The sequence below is a fragment of the Apis mellifera genome, linkage group LG13 (assembly GCF_003254395.2).
Source record: "Apis mellifera strain DH4 linkage group LG13, Amel_HAv3.1, whole genome shotgun sequence".
NCBI lineage: Eukaryota > Metazoa > Arthropoda > Insecta > Hymenoptera > Apidae > Apis > Apis mellifera.
In genome coordinates, this window is record NC_037650.1 from 5,006,189 (window position 1) to 5,033,013 (window position 26,825).

Sequence of the window (26,825 nt, forward strand, 5' to 3'; positions counted from 1 at the left end):
TTATTTTTTTCCCTCCCCTTTTTCTCTTTTTAATAATAATAACGCTTTCACGATAATTGAGAGACCGACGGAGGTCTCAATTGAATCGCGATATAATTCGGATAGAATATAATCGAACGAAATTTCATTGGATGCAGTTTTCATCGACGGAACAATGCGTCGAATTATATATTGCGTGGTGGTCTTCATCTAGACGGAGGGGGAGGGGGTGGGGTTCGTGGTGAAGGTTATAATAGGAGGGCTCGCTTCACGAGAAACTCCCCCGTAATCTTGTGCCTTTTGGCAAGGAAAGCGTCATGAGCCGTCTGGTAACGCAGAGTTTCGTCGTTAACCAGGTAATATCGTTAACCTATCAGAGAGCAGTTGTGCCTGCGTCTCTCTAATGCGTAACTACGATATTCCCCAATGACCCTGGCCATTTACCACCGACCCACCCTCTTACCATCACTTCGCAAACCTCCAGCCTCTCGTGGGATACGAGGACAGATAATCGCGCCATCATTTCTAATGCAACGCTACTTTACAACGCCTAGGCTGGCTGCCCGCATAAAGAAAAAAAAAAAAAAAAAACTCTTTGACGTTGCTCTTATTTCTTTCCTTTTTCTTTTTTTTTTCTCTCTCTCTTCCCTCGCTCTGATCATCTGCAATTCCAGAGATAAAACCGCAGAATCGTTTCGTATTATCCTTGTTGTTCACCGACGAAATTTTTATTCAAAAGGAATACAAAATATATTCGTTATCGTATTTAACGTTTAGAGATGAATATTTGACGAAGTTGGCCCCGTTTGGAACAGCCCGGATTGGACGAAACGTTAAAAATCCTGCTCCAGAATATTCCACTATTCCGGAGACAGAGAGACGAATTTCCTAACAAATTTCGTCCGATCCAATATTGTTCTTCGATTCGTATCATAAGAGGGAGGAAGAGGGGGGGAAGCAACAAAGTTCAGACTAACAAAATGTTGACAATGGAATACGTCAAGAGTTCGTTTGTCCACCATGGCAAATAATCTCTCCATATTTCTCGTTTCCTGTCCTCTTTGCTCCTCCGGCCACTGGCCATCGGCCGTCGTCCCTCCGCCTTTCCATCTTTCCCTTTCGTCTTTGACTACTCGGAGATACTCGAGAAAAACCATCCACTCTTTTCCAGAGCACTTCACTCCCGGATCCCTCCTTTGTCCTCCTCGATCACCGCATACGCGCTGATATTTCTCTTTATCCAACACTCAAAACCAGGATACCTTTTGCGCGCAATTGTACGTGATTCATCCCCGTGTGCGGATACGTTCCAATCAAATTGTAACATTTGGAATGACGTACAAAAAAAAAAAAAGAAAAGAAAAGAGAAGAGAAGAAAAAAAACCATAATCTCTTAGTTGGAAAAATTGAATTTTCTTTCGTTTGCTCGTAATGCACCGTTTCAAAAGTACCTTCTCCAATAATTTTATATCCAGAAAAAGTTCTTCTTTAACGTCTCTCTTTTTTTATTCCTCGTTTCGCAACCACCTTTCTCGCGATATATATATATATATTTTTTTTTATCCGAGAACGATACACAACTTCGCGCGAAACGGTCTTCTCTTCCTTTGAATTCATTCCTTTTTCTCTCTTTTTCTTTTTTTTTTCTCTTAGAAAGTAGGAAGCCGCACCAACGTTTCGAGATAGTTTCGCGAAATTTTGTCGCATTGACGTGGACCAGAGTGTGGCGTAATTAGTGTTCATTCAATTGGACTTGAAAGACACGGAGGAAGAAGGATCAATGCGTGCGACGATGAAGGAAGAAAAAACAACCCCTCCCCTCCTCCCCCCTCCCCCTCCCTTCGTATCGGACAAAACTGTCGCGGGAGGATGTTACAGTTGAAGTGACTCTCTCCCGTAATTAGGATTTCCACGGGGGGTATAGGTGAGTTTAATTAAAACTTTTTTACGGCCAGCGCGCTTAAATAATCATCGTATCGTGTGTATCGATTTTATTCCCCCCCCCCCCTCCCCCCTTTCGCCTCCGTTGAGATCGTAATTGCACGAGCGATCGGGAGACGTTTATGACATTTAAGAGATATAACGCGGATTCGTCATAGCTCCCGGCCATTAGTAACTATTATCGCGCATTAATGCATAAATGGCGGAACGTAGGGTAATGCTCAAGGGGCCCGGGCGTAATTATTTATTATCCCGGAGCAAGTATTCGATAGAACTTGATATATAGACAATTACTTTAAATTATCGCCCCTTGGTCGATAACCGTTACCTTTGATTTTCTCTTGTGGAATATCAATTTCCAAGAGAGAGCCGCAATCTCGTTCCAAATAGTTTGACCGTGAACAATTGTACCCCTTTCTATCCCTTCAACTTCCTGTTCTTTGGTTTGTCTAATTTCACTTCAGCGATGGCCAGTTATCGTATCACGTAATTCACGCGCTTTTAAACTGTAAAAGTATTTCTAAGAAGTATCGTCCATCTTTTGCCGAAATAATTTTAAAATTGTAAAAAAGATCGATAGGTCGTTATTAACAGCGTGGCTCCATCAAATATCCCCGAAAAATCGGTAACTGATTTCGCATTATTCGAATATTTCGCGAGGAGGAGGAGGAGGAGGAGGAGGCTGGCCGGTGGAATCGAGGGCAAAGTTAAGCTCGTTAAAGAATTATATAGGTAGGAATCGATCGACGAGCCCGGTAAAATTCTCACGTGGCGAAACAGCGAGCCACTCGGCTCGCTAATTATCATGCGATAACCAAGTGACCTATTTAATCCTCTTCAACTTCCATATCCTTTCAACACCGGTCTCGCCCCCTCTGTATCGAAGCTGAAAGGGAGGTCCCTCCTAAAGAAGAACTCGCGTTAACTCGCGCTTAATCCGCTTCGATTACCGGCCAGTTTACTCGCTAAATACTTGGCGTAACACACCTTTGTCGGCAATCAACTTGCATCACAACTCGATACCCTTTTGTTCCCCTTAATTAATCGCCACGGATGGATCAGCGGTTCGATCCATAAATGCCTAGAAGGCAGGCTCTTGTTTCGAAGTGATCAAACTTACGTCGTTGATGGAACGCGTCAAAGAATAAATCGATAAAGCTTTAAACTCGGAGCGTGTCGTTCGGCCAATGATCGGCTTAATAGATCGCCCACGTCTCTATTTGTTACCCGCCCGATCGATTTAATCATCGCGCGCATTGAAATAAATTCAAATTCCTTTGAAATATGACGGGGAGAAGTGGGAGTTCGTTTGGATGGAATTGCGGCTGGTTTGGGAAGGGAATCTTGAAAAATTAAACCGGCCGCGTGAGTTGAAATATTCAAAACACCGTGGCTGGCGCGGTGGTGGCGTTTTTTTGCAAGAAAACTCGTGTATTATTGCAGCCGCGCCGCGCCGCGCACCCCACATGCAAACATCGGTCCGTGTCGTTCATTTTTTCACGAGCAGAAGTCAGAATTGCGCGCTCGATTTTTGATGTCTCTCCAACGGGCAGTGGTGAAAGAGGAGAGAAAGAGAGAAAGCGATCTTCGATTTCTTGAATAGGCAGAGGAGTTGTTTGTGGAAAGTACGTTTTAAAGTACGTTCGTCCTCTCGTCGTTGAATCTCGCTGCATCTCGTTGCATCTCGCCCTATCCGCGCAATACGGTGTTTAATATTGGGCAGTTTAAAGGCAGCTTGCGGTGGCCGGAACATTGGCACTGTCGGTCGTTCTCTTTAACGGTTATTGGCTCGCAGTAATTCTCTAATCTCTGCTGTCAGCGGCCTCTGTGTTTCCGTTTCAATATGGCCATCCTACGGATTACGATCGCAGGTACGGGTACTAGGGCGCGGTGTCGTAGGCAGCTGCCACTGGAACTTCATTACTTGGAGGCTTATCGAATCATCTTAGCGGAAAATCAGCGCGAGAGAGGAAAGGAATAATAACAGGAGCGGTCTAAGGATCGACGACCGCCACTCGCTTTGATCGCTCCGCACTTGACGTTTCTGCTTGAACTCGGTTCGATCCGGTCTTTTGTCATCTCTTTCCTCCGTTTCCTTCCTTCCTTCCTCCCTCCCTCAAACGTTGTTTCACGCCACCTTGTTTTTAAGATCAGCTTTGCGACGATATCGCTGGATCGATGTCGACTGTACCTCGAGTGCGTTTTCGAATACGTATGTATCCGTCTCGATAATTCTTAAGCGGTTAATTCTACTTTGCCAAATTATCGATTCGCGTCTGTCCTCGCACAACTTGGTTCTGTTCGATTAATCGAACGGTCAGATTTTCCCATGGACTTGGAAGTGTCGCTAGATAGAAGTTCGTTGAAATTTATATCGATCCTCCACAAGTTCTCCAATATCGCGGAGGAAACGAACAATTTCATATGGAACAAATATAATATAAATTTCGTAGAAATTGTTTTTAACGGTGTTAAAAAATACACATCCAAGTTCTCAGAAATATAAAAATAAAAGAATACGTTTTATGCAGTACTTCGATTTACGAGCGTCGTAAGAAAATTGTGATCTCTGTTTAGTTGATGCGATCTACTTACCAACTGTTTAGTCCAGCGTTTAGTTTAGAGAAGCGAGATTCGACAATTTAGATAGATCGGACGAGATTTCAATGGTTACGTTCTCGTATCCAGACACTTTTAGATACGTCAGAAATGAAAGTTAAAACAGCGACCGATGTGTAAGCGTATTATTAGCAAAGTGGACGGAAAAGTTTCGAGAATCGTCGTCGAAATTGTCTAGACGCGAAACGAAATAAAAATTGGAGGAGATACGGGGAGTAGGTTTGAACGATTGTCAGGGAACGATGACACGAGGCTTTTAACATCAATTTCTATTTCATTCGTGGTCCTCGTGGTATCGTGTGTGAGCGAGGCATCCACGAGAGTTATCGGGATGCGAGCTAAGAATATTTGTCACATTTACGCAATATATCAACGTGCTTTTCACGCTAGGCACGCTTCAATATGGCAATACATATTTTCTTTGTATCCTCTTGGAAAGCCACTCCTATGCGGAATCTGGTTGTACGTCAAAGCTCTTGTCAAATAAACGTTGCAGAAGCTGAACGATATTAGGTCCACAGGATGGAATCGATGTCAATACCAAAGTATAACTGGTACTCGGTTCAAATCTTATTTCGCTTCCTCGTAATATTATTCGTTGCCTCGAATAATACAATTTAGCGGATAATATGTCTCGTTCGTTTCATTCGTGTCTCGATCTTTTCTTTCCTTTTTTTCTTCTTCTTCTTTTCTTTTTTTTATCGGGCCATGGAGATAGTTACGTCTCTTACAAATATCCCCGATAGAAATTGTCATTGCTCTTCGAGAAAGAGCAGAGTTTCGTAACGAGATTCGAAGTTCCGAGTGAAGTACCGGGCGGGTAGATGTATTATCCATGTCTTGCAACTTCTATTACCCCCTTTTTCATGTTTCTCAGTCTTTTGTAATTGAGTTAACTCTTATATCTCCTGTTAATTTTAATAGCCCGTTCCTTCTAGATATTTAATGGAATGAGTTTTCCGCATAATTATCCCTCTCGCGATAAAACCTGGAAATTGGTTTCGTTTCTCAAACGAATTATATTCCCGGCTTACCGTGAAAATTCTATACCGTTAAAAAAATTATTCTTTGGAAAATAATCAGAGGGGCTTTGTCGAACCTCTGTCAAATCCAGATTGGACTACGGATTCAGGGGTGTAAAATATTTATTTCATCGATAGGCTAGGCTAGGCACACCCACGCGATAATAAGTCTACCAATGGAGCTCGCGTTCATACGATATTCGAATGGTAATATCGAGCAGGGAATCGGGTCGTGGCTCGAACAAACAGACGAACAAGCCTCTGCTCAGACGAACAAGCCCATTTTTACGTCTCTATTTTCACGTACGATCCCGCGTCAATTGCGCGTACGGTATTCCGCACACCATCCAACCGAATCGTGAAGCGAATTTCCACTCCGACACGGAGGAAAATCTCTCTCGTCGATGATAAAAAAAAAAAAAGAAAAAAGGAAACAGAGGAAGAGAAATTTCGAATCCCTCCGAAAAGTCCGCCGAAATGATTCACGCGCGCGATTTTAGCACATCGCCGCGAAATTATCCGATCAGAAAGTTACGCGAGAAAGCAACAACGCCGTCGTTCATTATCGAGCATTCGTTTTTTACGCTCGATCGAGGGAGAAAAGACGAGAGAGGGCGTGGGTACGAGGGAGGGTGAGTGCACTAAAAACCCAAGGAGGTTCGTTCACGCTGCTCACCTCATCTCCAACCCCTTCCTTTCACGGGCCAAGAATTTCACCAAGACGAGCGTACATATATCCTATCGGGATCTTTGGAATTTATCATGAGACCTCTCTCCACCCGAGAAGGGGTGGTAACACGAGGTATCCGTTGAGGCAGGGTTGGATAGGATGCGCTCGAAGGAGAGCCGAACGAATTTATCACCCGACGGGATCCCGGCAACGAGACTTCGCCCGTAATCCGCGTTAAAGAGAAAGAGCCATCCGACCAACTTCGGTTTCGAGGAAGGCCGCTGTGCAGCAGCCTGGCCAACCTTCGATCGAGGGGGAAGAAGGAGGTTGGAACAAAAGCGAAGATCGAGAGGGATGGCATGAGGAAGGGATAGAAAGGGGAGAGGGAGAATTTGCAACTGCGTAACGCAGAGCGTACGTCGATATTTACGAAGCGAGTCTGAATCAAGGCCTCTGGTATATAAAAGGTGGGATAGGGAGAAGGGATGGGGTGGAGAAGGGTCGTAGACGAGGCAGGCAGGCAGGCAGAAGGTTGCCGGCAATTTCTGCCTTCCATTCCGACGCCCAGCCGTCGCCAATTTCGTAGCAAGACATTCAAATCTCGCTCCCCAAAACGATAGGGTAGTAGACTGTGTTCGTGTTTCACCATTTTGGTCGCATCCCGATGTATTGGAATTCACTTTGAAGGGATACTCGGGCCGGGAGAGTCCGTCAGCGAGGCGGACGCGCGAGACGGAGAAGGAAGGCGAGAACGAGGAAGGGGGTGGATATATGGTGCCAAAGGAAAGGGAATAGAGAAGGGGGGAGCGAAATAGCGGGAGCACAAGCGCTTTACGATGATGGGGGTTTCGCTCGTAAAAGCCAATGTAGCGCCACCCCCTTCGACTCGCATCCGTTGCTAGCTGTCCCTTCCTTATATCGCCCTCTCTCCTTCCTCGCGACAGCTTCGTCGATCCTCTACTCGCGTCAGATCCCCAAACAGATCTCTATCCCGCGCCTATCTTCGTTTATTCAACCGCCAGTGATTTCGAGCGAGAAGGCCGAGTTATGATAATGATCGCGCGACGGCTATCCTCCTCTTCCGCTTGTCTGCTCCAATACTCGCGATCCTCGTTCGTTCGTTTCGGGAGGAAGTTAAAATCGGCGTGTAGACATTCTGGTACATCGTTGGCGATTTGAAAGTGGTGATTTGAGAGGAGAGGGAGAGGGAAGGATCGGGTTGGTTGGAAGCGAAGATATTCGGCGAAAAGTTATTTGTAATCTGCCTCCTTCGCCGCTTCTTATCGAACGGCGGAGGATGGTCGTTCGGTCCGCAGGGAGCTGCGGCTGAATTCTTTTATCTTCCTTGATTTTCCGCTTGGAAATGAAGCGATTTAATAGGGTGCAATGAGACGGACCAACCTCCCCCCGGCACGGGTTGTAAAGGGAGCCATTCGTTTCGCGGTTTCTGATCCGTCGACCGTAACACGCAAATGAAGTTTCCACGGTTTATCGGAATTCGGAGGGAAGGAGAGAGAAAAAAAAATTCTCGAGAAGTGTTTACGGATTGCGAGAGGGTAAGGGTGTCGAGGTTTGGGAACGATCGGTTTGTCCGTTCTTAATAATTGTTATCTCGACGGAAAATTGACGAAGTCGGCCAGACAATTGGGATTACTTGCCCCCCTCCCTCTTCCCTTTCTCTTTCTTTTCCACCCCCTTGTGCGGCCACTGAGAAAGCAACCAATTAGACCGGTTCGAGCACTTAAAACCTAATTAGTCGAAAGTCGTGGCACTCTACGAATATTGTCAAGCGACACTCGGGACCGGTGGATCTTCGATTAATTATAGCCGGTACTTTCGACTGGAAACAATTAGAATCGTTAAATTATTCCGTTAAATTGCCTCGATATCAACTGGTGAAGAAGAAAAAAAAAAGAAACTCTTTTTGTATCCGTACCAAATTCCTCCTCCCTCCTTTCGTATTTTTCGAAAACGAAAACGATTCTCGTTTCAATTTCGCACATTTCGGCTAGACCGGGAAAACCGTTCTCGCAGGATTTCGAGAACGAGATATAGAAGAAATTTTCACCAATCTGTGCTCGATAGCGAAACGTGGAATCGTGACGGAACGAATTGAAAATGAAACTCGCGTTTTGAAAAGTTTCACGCACGATTCGAGGATCGGGGCGCCTCTCTTCATTACACGCGATACATGGACACAGGTGAGGGGTTGCAAAGTGGTCAAACAACAATCAAGCCGCGAGAGTATGGCGTATTCGGTACATATTGCGGAACATCACCGCTCCTCTCTCGGACCGTGCCTCTTCATCCCTCTATTCTAACAGCCACCCATTTAACCCCTTTAACTCTCGGCGAAGCCAGGCCTGACACTTGGACACACTGTCGTTGCGTATAGGAACCAACGGTTATATCGCTATTTGTACAGTGGCAACTATCAATTTGCCGCCATCCATTACGGCGTTAGAGAGGGATTCGCCGATTTACGAACGCTTGCCGCTACGCATGCTTCACGCTTGAATCGTATCAGCCCGCTTGTTCTCCCCTTACGCCGCGCCGCGAGAATTTATTCGACCCGGTTGCTGGATTCCCCTCCTCTCGACCGAGTTGTAAAATTCAATTATCGGGAGATTAAGCGCGAGCTGCGAAATCTTTATTTGGAAATGGAGAAAGAGTCGGAGATGATTTCGAATTAATTTATCAATTTTTTTTTTTTTACACAACGAATCAATCAAGTGTAAAAGAGAGAGAGAGAGAGAAAGCTCTTATAAATAGAGAACGCTCGTATATTTTAAATCACTCCGTCACTTCAACCAAATCTCGTTGCTTTATTCACCGCGACATCCAACCTTTTTTATATCCGCGTTTATTCCTCTCCCCAATAGTTGTACGAAGGCGTGCAATATTTAAAACGTGACTGCTTAAAACTCCGCTCAATAAGGAGAAACAACCTCTCTCCCTCCCTTTTTCTCTCTCTTCCTCTCTTTCTCTCCCCATCTCTACTCCATCCTATGCATCGGAGGCGTTATATGCAAGTCCATAAATTCAAATTCGCGATATTTCATCGAGGTCGGTGACAAGCTACTAAACTTGATCCAGAAGAAAACTTGCACGTCACGTACCCCCCGTGACTCTGTCCGGCGTGTTGCATCATAAATTCTATTCGGCGGCCGAATAAGAAGTCTCCCCCATCCCCCTTGATATCACCTTTCGCGCGACGAGCCGCTATCAGGGGTTGCTTTCCTTCCGATTCCCCCACTTATCCGTTCGCCATGTATCCAATCCCCTCTTCCTCCCCCTTGTATACATATACATCTATCTATATATACATATATATATATACATAAGTTACGTAGGTACGTCGCCGGTATGTGCACGATAGAGTGCACATCCTCGACCGTATGTACAATACGTATACATCTACATACATCGGCCTGTTACGACAATTAGGTAACGGAATGCAGATTGCGGTCCGTTGCTAGCCGTAGTTACCATACGAAGGGGATGCTCCACCGTGGGAGTAGGGTGGTTAAAGGGGAGCCTATGGTGATGCCGTAGGACCGTTGGACCGTTCCACCGCCGTCACAATCCCACGGGATGCAAACCAATTGAAACAGTCGGTTCGTAACGGGGTTCCCCGTTAAACTGGTAACACTTCGTAACGCGCACGCTATTAACCGTTCCCCGCCGTATAATTTAACACCTCACGGAGGAGGCACGGGATTTCTCGGTTGCGATTCGATTCTCCTTGCATCGCCGACACGTGACCGAGTCGAGCGTCTCGTTCGATTCGACGTAAGGGGGGGATCGAGAGAGGAAATAACAGAAGTCCAGTATTTGTCCAGATTTTTTACCTTTCGAAGAGAATAATTCGAAGAGTAATAATAATTTTGGCGAGAGTTCTCTAAACAGGAGTTATCTGAGGATATTTATAAAAAAAAGAAACGTTACATTCGTTACAGATGTTTAAAAACATATTTTTCGTGATATCTGTGAAAATATGTTTATCGGGATTTAATATAACCCTTCGAATCGAAATATATATATATATATATATGTATAAGAAGGTTTTAATCCTGTTAGAGGATTCTCGTTCGCAAAGAATCGCGCGCACCACTCACGCGTCGATGAACGTGGAGAAACGTGGTGCGCTTGTGCACCTGCGTCGTTCAGGAACGGCATAAACCCCAGGAAATTGCGCCCTCGGGGCATCGTCTTCGCGAAGTCGATCAGCCTGCGAACGATTGCGTTTTCCGCATTTCCTTCGCGTAAACGTGGACAACTTCGTTTCTCCGCGTTAAAAATCCCATATCGATTAATTCTTCCTACGATATCGACGTAATCATCGACGAGTTGAAATCATTGAAAGAAGTAATGTTTCTTCCTTGAATTCCACGAATCGTTAGATGGGTTAGAAAGTGGATGTCGAGACGGAAATACGATGGTTTTAGAGTATGCGCGATCGGAAACGCGATACGGTGGGGAACGGGTATCGGCAGAAAGGAATCAGGTGTCGAGGGATCGAGGATTTTCGGGAAAGCAGTTTACGTCACTCTGGTGCACCCAGCCATTTCAGAGTTTCACGTTGGCCGGCGAATCAGATAAGCGAATCGGGAAACAAACTTTTCGGCAGTATCGTAGCGCCGCACGCTCCTCTCCTCTTTTTCTTCCAATGGAACCGGCCCAACCTCTCCCACGTTATATCGCCGAGGAGATCTTGAAACGACCCGGCCGTATCTACGATACTCCTAATAACTTCCGGTTTCTTTAATTGAATTTGATCAACTGCCATTCCTCTATCTCATCCCTCGGATCGTAAACCTACCATTTGTACTGATCTCTGCCGTTTACCCTCTCCTCCCCCTCCGTTTATCTACTGGCTACATCTCTGGAAAATTCTTAAACGCGTTTCAAGGAAACGAATAGATCCTGTCTCTCTCGGCTGCCTCTCTCTCGGATTGATGTTTCTTCGTTACATTCGATTCAATGTAATTTGATTCTTCCTTGTTATCCGTTTCAAAGTGTTTATTTATCTATATTTTTTTTTTTCTTAAGACGCTTTCAAAGCGAGGATAGAAATCACTCTTCGTCTTACGAACTTCTTTTCTCTTGGAAAAAAGTTTCTGATTTCGCGATTTACACCGTATACTATAAAGTTTTATTAGCGATAGAAGATGTCCTTAGACTGTCGTGCGAGAGAATCCGTCCTTCGCCCTCTCCCTACTCTCTCTCTCTCTCTCTTTCATGTATCTCGTATCGTAAACGGTGACGGATAGATCATAAACCCTCCATTTATCGAGATTTTCGTCGTAGCATCGAAATTTAGCACGATCTTTCATACGTAAGAAGATTCGTCTTACGTATGGAGGAGACGGGGAATCGAAAATTACATCGCGTTTCAATCGTTTTCGGGCTCGAGATCTTCCAACGTTATCGAATTCGGAATTGAAGGGAAGGGTGATGAACTGTGGAGAAGATGGCCGAGGGAAACTTAGGGGGTACGGAATACAAGCCTAAGTCAACGATTTATCACCGACTTCGCCTCCACGTTCCGACGTTGCTGCAGAAAATGCCGGAGTGTTTCCGCGCGTGAAACTATTGACCGGGTGGGGAAATTTCAAAATGAAAATCGTGCGGCTCCGCTTCCGGGAGGATCAGCGGTTTTCAATGATATCCGAATAAAAATTCAGCAGGACGATTCCGATTCGACGAAGGTGGAGCGAGAGAGTCTGTGACAAACTGAAACCGGTATTTTTAGAAACGGAATCCCCGTAGGGACAAAAGTTCCTCCAGTTCCGGAGGCGAAGGATTAATGATTCGGTCGGTTCGTCACGTGTCAGGCTATCAGCTGACTAACGACGCGACACGAGGGGTGGAAACGGAAACGTAAGAAGAGAATACTTATCCTTCGCCTTTCATTACTAACGTCTCTCTGCGCTCTAATTTCCTGCACGAGATGAGTAGATGATTAGAGCCGCGATGATTTCGAAAATTGGGGCAGCGTGGAGATTCGAGCGTTACGTTTTATTTCTCTTTCTCTCTTTCTTTCTCTTTCTTTTTTGCATCGATAATTAAATAGGTATTAAATAATTGCGCGAACGGCGAATAAATTCAATCTCGCGGAGGAGAGTCGATAATCGCGATATGAAAAGAATTATTTGAACGGAGATTCGAATGTTAAATTCTCTTCTCTCTCTCTCTTTCGCACGTAACCGGTTTCGTATCGACGGTTACGTATTAAATATGCGCGAACAGGCGGTAAAGTCAAGCATTGCCCAGGCAGAAGAGATTCAACAGTCGCGATACAAAAGAAAGGTGGCCGTATTTCTCGAATACAAGCCGCAAGTCTCGCGCTATTGAGATGCAACGCGGGGGATAACTTTTTTCCCGGGGAAAGGTGCGAGTTTCGCGTCGAAAATGTATAGAAGAAAGTTTGCTTCGGTTCCTTCGGGTCATATAAAACTTGCCGCAACCACGCCCTTGAGTCTTTCACTTTAGCAGGGATAAATATCCTGCCTGTTACCTCGATAAAATGAACTTTTGATCGCGTCGGAGTAATCACGTTGAAAGTGATGGCGTTTAAGAACCGGTGCTCTATTGTGGGCGAAACGAAATCCCCCTCCCCCTCCTCCCTCCCCGTACACACCGTAGATACCGATACGTCAATTCGAGCTCAGCGATTAAATAAAGTTTCTATCATCTTGTTTAAACCGGTGAAAAGTTTTCTTTCTCTCTTTCTTTCTTTCCTTTTTTCTTTCTCTCTTCTATCTCGCAGAAGATAGAAATTGGATAGATTCAAAGATCTCTTCGTTGAACGAAACGAAGGAGTTACGTAGCCGTGGTGCGGGTTACTTATGGTTACGTAATCCGTGGCGTAAATCCACGGACACGTTAGACGTGGGGCAGTAAGTTCCGGTTTCGGGGGTGCCGCAGTCGCAAAGCAATTTGGACTCGTGCATAAGTGATCCAACGATCGGAGAAGTACACAAACTTGTCACTTATTGCGTAACTACGCCCCGTCAAGGTAGTTTGTTACGATTTCTCTGTTGGCTCCCTTTCCCGAGACCCTCTTTCATCCCCGTTAGACCAATCACCTCTCTCCCTCCCTCTCTTTTCCAAGTCTTCGTCGTCCTCTTACGTTCTCCATCCACACTCGTGGAACAGGACTCGTATCGTACAGTTACAAGGCTGCCCCTAAATCCTTCCGAGTGAACGGTGCCACCGTGAAGAACATACAGAAGCAACTTCTCTCCCTCACCGATTCGTTCAACGTGCCTGCTAAAGGAGGGGTGAAAGCGGCATCTATCTACCTCGACCCGGTACCAGGCTGCCGGTGCAGCTTTCGAGATTTATTTATCGCGTGGCTCGGACCCTTGTCCTCTTCCACTATTCCTTATGGACCCCGGGACCGCTCCTTTCTACGGTTTTACCTTAGAACCGTGTGATTCGAGTGATAAACTCGTGAACCAACCCCATTCAATCCCCATAATAGTCGGGAGGGGGAGGAGGGGAAACGAGGGGAAATTTTGAACGAACGAGGAAATTTTCCATTCCTCCTCTTCCTCTTCCCCTGTCTCTCTTCTTCTCTTCCAACACGTTCCATCCGTGGAAACTTTTCTCATATGACGTGTAACGATTATAAATTACAATCGACGCTTATCCAACAAGAGTCCGAGGAGAAGGTTGGGAACAAGTTCGAGAATACTTTTCCCTTTTACCCCCGTGGTGGTCGGTCTCCGTAGGAGAGATCGGCGGGCACAATACGTATGAGGCCGGTATAATACATCGAATCGGGGCGAAATGCCTTTTCACAAGTTCTTTTGAGCTTTCAAAGCTCGGAACAATATCTGACTTGAGATTGGGGTCGCGGCAAGTCCCTCGGGTAAGAAGTGTTATCTACGTTTCCCCAAGCCCGAAACGAGACGCCCCCCCCACCGACCACCATTCAACCCACCTTCAAACCCCTTTTGCCGACCAAGCACACTTACCCCTCCATTTTAATCACTACTCCTGATAGCCCCGTCGATTGGATCGGAGACCTTTTCGTACACTCGGCGCGCCTCTTCGATTTTTAAACGCCAACCCATCCCAACTTTTACATCTCTCCAATCCTCCGCTCCTTCGTTACAACTTTTGAATCTCCGGCCCAATCTTTATCGTAATTGATGTTTCTTCTTGCTTTCCCTCTCGAATTCGCGAAACGTTACAATGCTCTGCCACGTGGCAGAGATCCGATTGTCGTCGCAGTTGTTAATTAAACTTCTGTGCCCTGGACAATAGGTTTATTACACGTTCTCGCCACCGTTATACCGTTATACCTCCTCACTTTGGGGAGTATTCAACGTGCAACGATATTGTTACCTGCACCTTTCTTACCATTCAAGAGGAAGAGGAGGAGGAGGAGGATGGTGGTCACTTATTTAAGACGGTAAACTTGGAACAATGGATCCAAGTCCTTCGAGTATATTATAATCTCGAGTAAGAATCGTCGAGTGTATATAACGAAAGTGTATATAAACTCTTGGCCGGGAGAAAAAGATACAGATACTTTTTTAATCGTGATGGACGTTTCTCGGTAATAAATATTTCTTGGTAAATTGGTAAATGCATTTCGATTCGACGAGGTGAAAACGTCGAAGTTCGTTGGAAACTTTGTGAATGTTGGGATATTAATAAGCAAGGATGAAAGTTCGTCGCCCCGTTTAGGATAAACGTACCCATGGAAGCGGTTCGTAACGCGGAGCCAAAGCTGTGAAAAGACCCCTAAAGACCGTATTCCCGGCTCGCTATTAAACCCTCGATCGTTCAAGCGCTAATTATTCGCTTGAGTCTAATGATGCCAATTAAAATTTTCCTTCGATGCCCTCGACCCGCGGGGAATTTCAACCTTGTTAGTTTCCTTCTTTCCTCGTCTGGAACCTCCTCCTCCTCCTTCCCCTCCAACGATTGTGGAGAAACAATTGCTCCGTTGAAATTTATTTCATTTTCCCTATCTTGAACCTCATCAATTCCGACGAATATCGCATACTTTTTTTCGCGAAACTTATCAGAGATTAGAAGCTATTGTTTCCAACGAGATTTCGCAATGTAAAAAATTATGTCCAATTTCTCGATTGCGTCGATTAATTCTTCGAACGTATTAATAGAGCGCGAATAATAGAAGAATTAAATCGAAAAATTGAGAATTGATTTTCTCAAAATATTTTCATAAGGATAATCCTTATTACAGAATTATTTTGGATAAGTCTCGTCTCGTTTAAACCCGATCTAAACTCGGATCTAAATTTCAATCTTTCGATTTAACGAAGTGCAATATTCATGGACGGGAGAAATGGGTGTGAGGTGATTGTTATTGAAATGTGTAAATGGATAGTATCATGGTTGTATACACGAATATATATAGGTGGATATACCTGGCGCCACGAATACATCGCGCGCAGTTTCCGATGGTACCAGCGAGGGAATGGTGTCTGCTAGCTGGGGTAAAGGGTGCAAGGCGGTGGAAGGGACAGGATTTGGTGATGTAGCAGCCTGAGATGTAGCCGCAAGCTATGCATGGAATGTTCCTGCACAAGTCGGTAGATAGGGTGTGCGAAAAGGGGTGGTTTGATCCCGGACAGTGCCATCTTAATTAATTTCCTCTCAATCTAGTTTCGCGCCGTCGAAGGATCCTTCCACGTTCAGCTGTACAATCGTGCGTACAATATTCCCTTATGCCGATGTGCCGTGGTTGTGCATTTTAATTAGAGCATCGGCCCCCGACTACCATCGTTTCCTAGTCTAGATTTATATCATACTTCGCGTGGTCGTTTGAAAAAAAAAAAAAAAGAAAGAAAAGAGTAATTGGGAATCGGAAGATTAATTGGAAACGTTTTAAAAAAAATTCAAATTACCGGCCAAATGAACGACGAAGAAGGAAACGTGGTAGAGGGCAGAGGGAACGAGAAGGGTGGTGGAGCTTTTTAATAAGCTACGTTCTTAAATGAACACTTTGTACAAATCCGATTGGGTCCGAAATTCGAACGTCCGGTTGGACCGATCCAATTGTCCCTCTGAAATCGAGATCGTGATATTCGATACTCCGAGATCAGGTGGTCATCCAAGGATGTTATATTTTCCTTCGAAATTAATCGAAGTTCTCCCGCTTGGGATGGACGTCCCTTTTTCCTCTTTAAGATTCATCGCATACGCGCGAATCTGGCAAATAATTTCCGCGTGCGTCTCTTTCGATCGACTTTACTTTCAAAAAATGAATTTATAAGTCGCGATAAGTTTTTTTCGATCGTCCCATCCCTCCTAAGTATGGAAAATTTTGCTATCGCGAGGAATTTTATTAATTCCTTCGAAAAATCGGATTTTTCCCCTTATTTTGTTTCTAAAAAGGGAGACTTAGCAAATGGGGGATGTAGCCCAGTGCGAAAATTGATGTCTCTTAGCGTAACGTCGCTATAACGCTTAATTCCTCCAACGAAAGAACGGACAGAGACGAATGGGGTGCAGGTCGGTGTCCTCGTTATTGCGACCGATCTTTTTTTCTCTCCCTTCCTTTCTCTCCCTTTCTCTCTCTCTCTCTCTCGTTTCCTTTCATTCCTCTCCTCTCTCTCCTTTTTTTTTTGATCCGATCTTTTTTGGTTTTTTGACCATGTCCCAAGTAGAACAATAACTACCACCATTGGAACGACACAATCGTTATTTCGTTGGTCCGCTCAGTTTGCACGAGACATCAACCTCTCCCCCTCCCCCCTCGTCACGGTCCCATCGTCCTGCAGTTGCGCTTGTCTCGCGCAAACCGATATCTGATATCACGTTTTAATTAACTTAGTTTCACGGAATACGCTCGCGGCACACGGATACGCCGAATATTTCGCGATACAGGTGATAAAAAAGAAGTCGAGGCGTTTTTTTTCTCCTTTTCAAGATTTTTATTTATATGCAAAAAAAGAAGAAATAATACGGGAAAATAAAACGCAAAAATAAGGGGAGGGGGGGAAGGAATGAACGATGCAAACATTTTAACAAATTAGACGAAAACTAATTGTTTCGTGAATATTGCGAATTTCCCGAATTTCCATTTGTTTGACCAACTGAATGTGTGTGCAATCGTTCAATATTATTCCGACGATGATGAAGTCGAGAAAATTATTATTTGTATCGATTTGTATTGTTGTTTATTATCGACCATTGTTTCATCTGTTAATTATTCCAGGGACTAGCAAATTGTTATGCACACTGATATCGTTGGTATTTTGTGATGGGAGGGGCGGGGCGGGGGAGGGAAGGCCTCGATGTGCTCGTACGTTTAAAAGATAGAGGCTATTGAGTTAACCATCCTCGCCCATGGGATCAAGCCGAGGCGGCGCGTTACGAAGTTATAAGTCTTTAAACTTTAATTTTAAGTTGAATTCTCGGGCAGAGTCGAGTTGAGTTTCAGCTTTAGTTTTGCGGTCAAGTTTTTGAAACCTTAAGAACCATCGTCCAAGATTTTATAATAAACTCCGAATCGTTTATATCCACGGTAGTATCATTGCTCGTGACGATTCCGTAACGAAACAACATGTATACATATCTCGCGAGATCTCGAATTTTGTAACATTTGCTTGCGTTTCACGTACGTATTTTTTCCATCTCCGTTTTAATTTCGAGAGAGAAATCGTTAAACCGAAATTAAAGCATCAAATTAAAAGAAAAGAGAAACTAAAGCGCATCTATCCAACGCCTCGATCTCGATTAATTTGTGGCAAATTAATAAATATTCATTATTCCATCTGATTACGTGTAATCTGTTCGGCAAACACTACATTCACAAATTGAGTAGATTTGTCGTTACATTAACTTTTTGCGAAATCCGCTTCTCAAAGGAACGCAAACAATTCAAATATAATTACGTTATATTTGTCTTCTCAACAGTGGAAATAAGACGAATGGAAAGGATAAGGATTTCTTCACTCGCTCGAATTGAGATTAACTTGAGATTCAATTCCACTTCCTCTCTCTCAAGTTTTATAACATAAAAAATACGTTCTTTCTCTATAAATTGGATATTGACAATATCGCGTTGTTGTTAATTACAAATTTAATTGGAATTTAATTAGAAATTACATATCAAATTTGAATTCGAACTTGAATTCTTAAAAAGTGAAATTAGAGAGGGCGAAATCTTGAAAAAATGACAGAGAGAAGGGGAGAGGAATGTGTTCAACGTCTTCGCGTTCGATAAATCCTTCCACCGACGAGACATTCTCTCCACGATTTTCCAATTTTTTTATTCTTAACAATTTTTTGAATCGATAATTTTCCACGAAACGCTCGTTTCGACGCATTCATAATTTGGGGTGGGAAATGTTTTAAAAAGGAAGAGGAGGAAGAAGAAGGCGCGGGGTAGTACATTGGCGGGCTCCGCCACTGTTACCACCCCGTGGCCGATCAGGGTGGTGGACACGGCGGGGCGGGGCGCGGGGGTGGTGGTGATTCCGCTTTGGCCCGAGTCGTGGCGACGCTAGCGCCACGCCGGAGGCTCCAGTCCGAGCCCAGCATCACTCGTGGTGGTTTCGCGCGCGCATCCCCCGCCAAGGTGCGACTACTTTTCGAGGAAAGGGAAAAAAGATTCCGTCCTCGCGATTCTTGCCACGCTTTCGACCCCCTTTGTCAACGCGACACCCCGGAAAACGCGGCGTCCAACGGATCGCGGCCACCATCGTGGAGATACGACGAAAAACGGGAGTCGAGATCGAGGGAAAAAAAAAAAGAGAGAGAGAACGGACCGATCGCGCTCTCCTTACTCTCGACGTGCCATGATCGCGAGACGGAAGAAGAATCATCCGGCGAACGCGACGGTGCATCGCGACGTGACACGATCCATGTGAAGAAGATGGGAGAATCGGCGGCAAGTAGTGGACACGATCCATCCACGAGGAATGCTGGAATATTGAAAGAAGGAATATTCGATCGTTCGATGCACGCCCTCGAGATCGAGAAAACGTATGTGTGCCGTCTATTAAAAAAAGAAACGCGAGTGCTCGTATCGAAAATTCGAATACGGCCCGTGCTCGTTTCGACTTTGTAAACAGAAAATTTCGGCGCCGTTTAATCCTTCGTTTGTATACACGAGAGTTCGTGGCGAGAAATTCGTGGAAATATTCGGGAACGGTGTCGCCGTCGAGAGAGGGGCAAATAACAATATTGTCGCAATCGTGCGGAGAGTCTCGAGGACGATAAACGTGCGAGAATTTCGTTCCACGGGAAAGAAACGACGTTGTGCGTGATTTTATTCCGTTAACTGCGTAGTGAGTGTTTTTTCTTCTTCTCTGACACGTTCTCTACCACCTAATGGATATCGGTGCGATCTGATCGTTGGATGGACCGTGCGAAATCAAGGGATAATCACGATCCGTAAACGGGCGTAAAGTTTCCGTCGCGCATCGATTCGTAATCGTGTCAAGGAATGCACGACGCGCTTCGTGACGACGCATCATGCTCCGTTGCATGAATATTATTACACCAGTGCAAGTGCTAGATCCGTGGCATCGATCCCCTCCCCCGCCCCGTTGATCGCCGATAAATAAAACGATAATATCTCGCTCGTGTGAACGTGTTCGTCGCTTGTTTCTCGAAAGGAAGCGCGACGATACAGAGGAGAAAAACAAGAGAGGGGTGAAAGAGAAAAGAGAGAGAGAGAGAGGGAGGGAGAGGGCGAGGGAGAGAAATATCGAGGAGAGAAAAGAGGAGGAACGAAATTAAAGTGCGCGGGTTGGTTACTGGGGCGCGAATGATTTGTAGGTCGGATATTTCGAAAATTGCGACCGCCAGCTGCCACGGGGTATGTTTCACCGAATGATATCCGGATCGCCGGATCGATCGGGAATCGAAATTTTCCCACCCCGCTCCTCCTAACGTCTATCGCCCTCCCTTCGAGCCCTTCCCTCTTCTTTACCGCCGCCGCCGCCTTCCTTCCACGTTCTTGCGCCCGTAATTACAACAAGTGTCGCGCGAGAAATACGCGGACGGAGAAATATCACTCGTTTCGGAAATGGAGTAACGGCGTGCCGTTTTCTTTTTTTTTTTTTTTTTCGCCAACGTATTTTCGCCCTCGAACGTATCTCCACCCCCGTATGCATACGATTGCACGCGTTACATCGCGTCCCGTGCTCGTCGCGAAATAGTCGCTCGTGTTCGACACGGTCACGCGATCGAAAGAGAAAGAGATCAACTCGGAGGCGAGGATCAATCGAAGGAGAAGGGGAAGAAGGGGTTGTGAAAGTGCGTGAGATACGTAGAAGGTGGAGAGGGAAGGTTTCCCAAGTGACGAGCGTCGGGTGAAGGTGTTGGAGGGCGGTCAAGGATCCACGAGAGTGCGAGAACGGAGTTGCACGAGTTCCAACCGCAATCGCGACGCTTGATTTCGTGGCATTGTCTGGCTCCCTGCACGCGGTCCACGGTGTATCAAAGGCGAGGCTCGCCCTCCTCGTGTATACGACGGGGATACAACAAAGGAAATACGATTGGTGGAGGTGAGTTTCGAGCCACTCTACGACCCTTTTTATTTTATCGTACAGCGTATCGATCGATCCTTTTTCAATCCCCGTTTTTCCTTTATTGAAATTTGGTAAAAACGAGTTGTCGGATTGCCGTTATTATTATCAATTTCGTTTCAATTTCATTCCACGCTTTCGAGTTTTGTGTTCCGTTCTTCTTCTTCGATTCTTTCGTTTCGATGCGAAATTTTTTTAGATAGATAGATGGATAGATATTTCTCGAGATTGTAGTTGAGTTCGTTGAGCGTCGGTAATTCTTACGGTCGAGATAGGGTAGGTTTTAATTGGAGGAATGATTAATAAAAAATGCGAGGTTGAGGTATCGTAGTGTACAGGTATCGATGAGATAGAGCGATAGGGGTAGGAAGGGTAGGATAATCCCGTAAAGAAATATTGTTTTATTATTATTATCAATTTCGTTTCGATTTCGTTCCACGATTCCGAGTTTTCCGTTCCGTTCTTCTTCGATTCTTTCGTTTCGAGGCGAAATTTTTTTAGATAGATAGATATTTCTCGAGATTGAGTTCGTTGAGCGTCGGTAATTCTTACGGTCGAGATAAAGTAGATTTTAATTGGAGGAATGATTAATAAAAATTGCGAGGTATTGAGATATTATAGTGTATCGATGAGATAGGGCGATAGGGAGGGTAGGATAATCTCGTAAAGAAATATTGTTTCGAATGGAATAGATTGGTGGTGATCGAGGGGAAAGTCTGGAGTAGCTGGCAGGACAAACTTCCTAAGGTCTTTATTAAAATTTCAGTCAGTCTTCTTTCCCGATAAAGTTTACCGATACTCCAACTCGCATTAGATCCTTGAAGGCTGCTTTCGACGGGGCGTTATTAGTTTCCCGAGACAATGCTGCGTTAAATTTATTCCCACCACGTCGCAGTTCGGATACTTTGATACTTTAATCATCTTTCCTCGCATGCACCATCACGATTTATAAGTTCTAATCCTCGTAAGTGAGAACGGAGAAGGTATTAAACGTCTTCCTCGTTGCGAGACTTTAATCTGGATTTAACGGAGACAATGATATTTAAGGGGTGGAAAAGAAAGAAAGAAAGAGAGAGAGAGAGAGAAAAGAAGGGAAAGAAGGGAAAGAAGGATGACGGGTGGAGGGATATTGTATTTTTCGCGTTAAACAAAAGTTATACGTTATAAAATGAATCTGAACTCTTTCGATAAAACGTTCGACAAATATTTACGGCGCGTTCGCATGACGAAATCGACATCATCTACAAAATTTATCGAAACAGTAACTTGGTGTCCGGACTCGAATGCAAATATACGACCGAGCCACCGAGTGTTTCTGTCGTAAAATGTTTGCGATATTTTATGGACGTGAATTCGCGACCCGAATCGAATGGTTAAACAGCCCGTAATTCGCTGTCTAGTCGATTTTAAAAATGTTTATCGTTAAACGATCGCTACGTCGTTTTAAAATTCACAGTTCGGAAACGGTCATAAATATTTTTTAATCGATCTCGTTTGTTGTTTCCTCTGTCATCCTCGAGTAATTGGTCGAGGAGGGCAATTTCCTCTCCTCCTCGTGACGCGAAATCTCTCGAATAATCTTAATCTTCGGTTATTCGTCCCGAGTCGAAAAAAAAACGCGGATTAACTTTTCATCGAAAGAATGGTTAGAATGGACTTCAGGTTCGAGCTCTTAATTCGTCTATCGATGTTCGGTTTCATATTATAATCGGAATGCGAACAACTTCATTGAAACGGGCACAATGTGTGCTTAATTAAGCGAGTCCAATCAAATTCAATACCGTCCTCCGGGAAATCTGATCATTTTTGAATATCATCCCATCCGCCGTATTTGCAACGGTTTTCCCCCCATTTGGCAGCGGCGAGCCGCGTTCCCTCCGATATTTTTCCGAAAAACAACCGCCATGATTTAAACAGGATTTTAGTTTCGTTTTATTTAATAATCCCTTCGCGAAAACACAATTACTCGACCATATCGATGTTTCTCGGATAATTTTCGATACGAATGGCTCGATCGCCGCTGCGGAATGGGAATAAATTTCCTAACTGGTAACGAATTCCGACCAAATAATCCTATTTACGTGGAATTATTCTTGTTACCATTCGATCGGGATACGATGCTCGTTTGAAGGAACGAGCCTTTTCCAAATTTCACGAATTTAACGCAAGCGAAAAATCCTTTCGGGAAACAGGATGCAATTCACGCTCCATTCTATTAGACGCCCGTGATTTGGAAATTTGTTGGAAGAAAAAAGGAAGAGAAAAGAAAAAGAGAAAAAAAGAAAGGAGGGAAAAGGGAAAAAATTTATCGGCGAATGTTATCAGGGAAATTGCTCGCGTTTTCGAGTATCGAAGTTTGAAAACGAGTTTGGAAACGATGGATAGGGTGGATAGGGAGGATAGGGAAGCGAGTATAATGGACGAATCTAGCGCGAAACTGAAATGATTGATGGAAGAACGAAGGGGAATGGGGGCAAGGGTCGAGGAAACAGCTCGGCGAACAAAAGGGTTGAGAGGAAGTAGTTATGCTTGTGTACATAGCCCGGTCGACGCCTAGGATGCTCGAACACGGTTAACTCGAATGCTTTCGATAATAGTGATAGCGTTGGCGGAATCATCAACGACCGACGGTTACTTCCACGGTTACTGAATTCTCCATTCTTTCCTGTTGACAGACATTTGTCATCGGTCGAATCGCGCAATTTCTCCCTTCACTCTCCACGAATCCCTTTTTTCGCGATCGAGGTTGAAATTACGAATCGGTGGGTAACGCGACGAAATTGAAATTTTCATTGGAATTTATTTTCGCGAGAGCGTTGTAACATTCGTCGGTCCAATTTTGAAGAACTTCCATATATTTTTTCCCTTTTTTTTTTTCCTCTCCCCCCTCGTACCGTAATTGGAATCGTTTTTTGCGTGTCGTGCGTTAAAAGGAGAAAAACGAAAAATCCAGAGGGCGTGTCCTCTTATAACTTTCAACGAATCTTTCAAATAGACTTTCGTTTCTTCTCTCTCTCTCTCTCAACGCGGAAAAATCGGTCTTAAAAGTTTCCACTCCCGCCATCCGGGTAATCTTGATATATTCCCGCGTTAAATTCGAGCCGCGGCGCGCGTCTGACTTTGCAATTATTCTATTTCGAGATGGGAGCAGGGGGGAGGGAAGGCTCGGCTGCATCAGATAAACGTGTATCTTGTCCGTTGATCTAGGAACGGAACGAACGATATCAACGTGGAATAATTTTCCCACGTAATAAATTCACGCGATATCGCGGCTATTTGTATCAATAACCATGCGTCATAATGTATCATCGTGGATCCCGATGTTCCGTTAGACGATCGCTGTTCCGCCAGATAAGGCATCTTACCGTTCGCGTCCACCTTGGCGTGCAACCCAAGTTATCGATCTCCATTATTATCAGAGGCGATTAATTAACATCGAAATACTGTCCCTCCTCCCCCTCCCTCCCGTGAAAATGGATTTTCAACGAACGGCCTCCCGAAAATAGGGAAAAGGATAGTTGGCTATTGGCTGAAACAGCGCGACGACGACGACGAGGAGGAGGAGGAGGAAGAGGAGGAGAAGGCGGTTTATACAGTGGCGTGTAAAAAGCGACGTATTGTCGAGGGTCGCAAAAGCGTGGCGAACTGTGTGGAGTTGCGGAATATATAATCCCGTTCCCGTTCAATATTCAGGAAGCCGTGCGCGCCACAAACGGGTCAAACTAATCACTCATGGGCTCGCGCGCGGCCATAACGATTCCCTATACGGTTTCATAGGCGAGGGCCGATTAGCAGATTTGTCATGCGACCGGTATATTCCGGCCACCCGCGAATATCCTATTAGCGGCGTAGCCGAGACAATGGCCGTATGCAAAGACGGAGGGGGGGGGGGTCACACTCTCCGCTAAGTGAACGCCGCTCTGATCAATGGGAATCCAATATCTCGTGGGGGAGGAAAACGGTACGTCATGCCGCGTACCTCTGCGCGTGACATGGTCCTTTTCGCATTGAAGTGGATTAATGCGCGACACGCGGGACTGATGTTACCGCGCTTGCAACAAGAGACGCGTTACAACGTGTACTATTAGCCGAGTGCACTAGACGCCGCGAATTTATGCCCGCCTCGAAAAATCGTGCGGGGCGCGTTCGCACCTCTCGGTGGTTGATCGTTCAAGAGGGCGAGCACGAGTGACCTGCAATTATTTAAAACCCTTTCAACATCCCTTGTTGTCGTTAGTTAGTCGAAAGCGACACTCTTGCTCGCCTCTCTTACTCGTGTTTTATTATCGTGAATACGTTCCAAACGATCTTGGAATCGTGTTGCAGCGGCTAGTCGAGTATTAAATGCGTTGGCGCGCATTAATCCGCCCGCGACGACGGATTACGGGGTTAATTGCTAGTCTTAATGTGCGCCTCCCGTGCGGGGGGAGGGGGGTAATATCGAGTTAATCGAAAACGAAACGGGTGATTAAACGCGTTAGTCGTCGTAGGGGGACGAGAGACAAATGTTGATACGAGGAATTTGAATTGTTTCGTAATAATTGGCTCGCGTCAATCCTCTCCGTGCGAAGCGATCGTTGAAAATTAGATCGCGAGCGATATCGATGGAGCGTCGTCGACTCGCGTTTAATCGGGAATCGTGAACGATATTTATTAACGCGTAATATTCAGCGACACGACGATGGCGGAAAAACGTGTCTAAAATACGGGGGGCGAAGGTGTGTAATAAACCAGATATATTTGACAGAGTTACGAGCGCGCGAGAGAGTCACGGAGAACGTCGTTACATTGCGCCCTTTCGCTACATCGCGGCCCAATGTTCGCCCTAACGTCTATCTAAGGAAGAAATCACGCGACTCGAAGCGATATGATCCTTTGACACGCGGCAAATATTGACTCGTTCTTCGTCGAATCTTCCGTAACAATTGTGAACGCGAACAACGTTTCGAAGAACGTTTGAAATTTCACAGTTTTTTCCGGGGAAGGGCGTTTTTCTTTCGACAATTTGCGTCTCTAAAATCCGTCCATTAAATAATAAAACTTTATAAATTGAACGAAAAGAAAGAAAAAATTATTCCGGTTGATAGAAAAAGGGAATAAATTTTCACTCATTGTCTCTTTTTTATCCTGCTGGAATGGAAAAACTTTTTTCCATTCCGATAATAATTGACTTTATTTATATAAATGGACGGTATTGTCGACGGATTGAAACAACTTTAATCGTTTTTCGACAATCCTAATAACGATTTTAAAGACGTACGATTCGCCTGTTGCCAACATTATATACGAAGTAAATAAATCCGAATTTATATATATATTATATTAAACGCTTAAAAAAGAGGGATGGAGAGGGAGTGTGGGGGCGGAAATAGTGAAAGGATTTAGAATGGTATATATTTTATACAGAATTCTTTATGCAGAAATTTTTATCGCGAGTGTTTCGTTACCGCGTGTTGGTGCGTAAAGTAATGCAACTTTCCGCAAGCGTAATTAGCTTCGTACGCGGGAACGAAAAAAAGAAAAAAAGAAAAAAAATAAACAACAGTTGAGTTTGCAAGTCAGTGTAGATTTAAAAAATTCGTGGTCGAAAATGAAACGGCGATTCACGATGTGATCATTAAGCCGCGCTTTTGAGGGGGGCTCTTTTCAATTGGACCGTATTGTTGCACGCGAGAACATTCTGGATTAGTTGCGGCTCGTATCTACTTGCAACGTGTCAATTAAACGTTCCGTTCTCTATTACTGAAATTTGAATTTCATTTAACGCCGAGTTTTTTCCCGGGTTTTTCACAATAATAAATATCCCCCCCGTATCGATCGATTTGTGTAAATTAACGGGATACGTATTCACGCGGGAATTTCTCCTATTATTTTTTTTTTTAATCGACGTGACGTACGCGTTTTCGAATTTTCTTAAAAGTGAAAGGCGTGCGGTTCAAAATCGAATCGATCAGTTTTTTAGCAGACTAGGTTTGTACGCCAATAGGATTGATTGATACGCTTTGAGGAATTAAAAAAGATACATGGTCGCGCGTACAGATTTGACGTATAGATATATATTACTATCGA

The 26,825-nt window shown here is 44.7% G+C and overlaps 2 protein-coding genes across 8 annotated transcripts in view; one reads left to right on the top strand and one right to left on the bottom strand.

Moving 5' to 3' along the window:
* LOC410438 (neuroendocrine convertase 1) overlaps positions 1 to 26,825 on the bottom strand; it is a 116,871-nt gene that overhangs the window by 74,617 nt on the left and 15,429 nt on the right. The window lies entirely within an intron of this gene.
* LOC410439 (basement membrane-specific heparan sulfate proteoglycan core protein) overlaps positions 18,714 to 26,825 on the top strand; it is a 144,745-nt gene continuing 136,633 nt past the window's right edge. Inside the window, exon 1 of one of the 6 annotated variants that reach the window (XM_026444737.1) lies at positions 18,714 to 20,735. The gene's annotated coding sequence lies outside the window, so the exon portion shown is untranslated. The remainder of the gene's footprint in view (positions 20,736 to 26,825) is intronic. The other 5 variants (XM_016915917.2, XM_006560411.3, XM_006560412.3 and 2 more) reach the window with 5 other exon arrangements.